The 1,432-nt window shown below is 38.6% G+C and overlaps 1 pseudogene; it reads left to right on the top strand.

The window, feature by feature from the left end:
* Nucleotides 1–244: 244 nt before the first annotated feature.
* On the top strand, nucleotides 245–1,105 carry LOC118856037 (annotated as a pseudogene).
* Nucleotides 1,106–1,432: the final 327 nt, after the last annotated feature.

The raw sequence follows: 1,432 nt of genomic DNA, 5'->3' as shown, positions 1-1,432 counted from the left end.
AGCATTTAGCATAGTGCTTGGCATATAGTAGGTACTCAATAAATGTTTATTGATTGATTGATTGAAGTGTATTAATGCAGAGTAGTACCTGATAAGTGCACTGAAGAATTGTTTTAAAAGTGTTGTTATCTGAAGTTGGTAAAGGAGGTGCTGGCTGTTGTGGGTCTGTTTGATTATGGACCAGGTGCTGACATGTGTGCCTAAAATGTTGGAAATAAGAATTCGTGAAGACTTTGCCATCTAGATGCTTAGCTGGATTAAATGCCTAATTAGGATGATTTGTGAACTTATCAGTCACTTGACAGAATGGAGCCCTTATCAACACCAAGAGGATGCAATGGCCTTGCTTGCTGACATGGGATGGGCTGCCGAAGAAGAAGGAAAGGTTTCCACAAGGCTAAGAACAGATGTCGGGTCAAAGCAGACCCCTCCAGATGAACTTCATTTCTTTGAGAAGCCCCCAAACAGACAAGTTTCTTTACCAAACATCTCCCAGGAGGATGCTGAACCCAAAATGACAGCGTTAGCCAATGACAAAGCATTGCATAAGGTCAGTGCACTTGAATATGAACTGGCTACTCTCTGAGCACAGATTGTCAAAATGGTGACTTTGCAAGAACAACAGAGTCTTACTTCAGGTGGCTTAAGTCCCACCACACCTACAATTGCATTATGGGCTGCTTCACCACCACCACCACCACCTCCTCTTCCTTCATTGGGGCTACAAGTGTTATCTGTTACTGATCTGATTAAAGAGAGAAGAGAAAAGAAAAGTAGTGCTGGAAAGATACTGATAGAAAATAACCCAAAGAAACCCAAATTGCCAAATAGGGTAGAAATCCTGAAAGACATGAACCACAGAAAACTTCAGTCTGTGAAAAGATCAGAGCAAGACTTAAAACCTACTGACCCTGCAACCCTAATTGCAGAGGCTTTGAAAAAGAAATTTGTTTATCGGTCTGGAAGTGATAGCAAAACTGAAACTGAAAAATCCATTTCAACATCTGAATCAAATACTACCTCAGAAATGATATCATTTGGGCCACACATGTTGAGGTCTACAGGAAAAATAAAGTTTTTAATTGAAAATGTTTCATATTCCTAAATAGACACTAAATAGAAGGAAAAGACTATTTTGTTGAATTCTTGTTTAGTTAGGGTTAAGTAAGGCTGGTAGAAATCAACATTATTTAGTAAATCCTTGACATCTATGTTCAATGGCTGCCTGTGAAACCAAAAAGTAAATTAAACCATGACAAAAACACTATTTTTTGTTTTTGAAAGATGGTCTTTTCTGGAGCCACTCATGGAATATGGATTCCGATAAGTTTTAATGTATCCAAGGTGCTCGGATTTAAATTGTCCATTCTTTTTTTTTTTAATGTTTAGCTGTGACCTCACTGCCATTTGGGGTCTTTGGTCTAACCCATTT

This window comes from Trichosurus vulpecula, chromosome 7 (genome assembly GCF_011100635.1).
Source record: "Trichosurus vulpecula isolate mTriVul1 chromosome 7, mTriVul1.pri, whole genome shotgun sequence".
Taxonomy (NCBI): Eukaryota; Metazoa; Chordata; class Mammalia; order Diprotodontia; family Phalangeridae; genus Trichosurus; species Trichosurus vulpecula.
The sequence above is the reverse complement of the archived record's forward strand: the minus strand, read 5'-3'. Positions and strand labels throughout refer to the sequence as shown.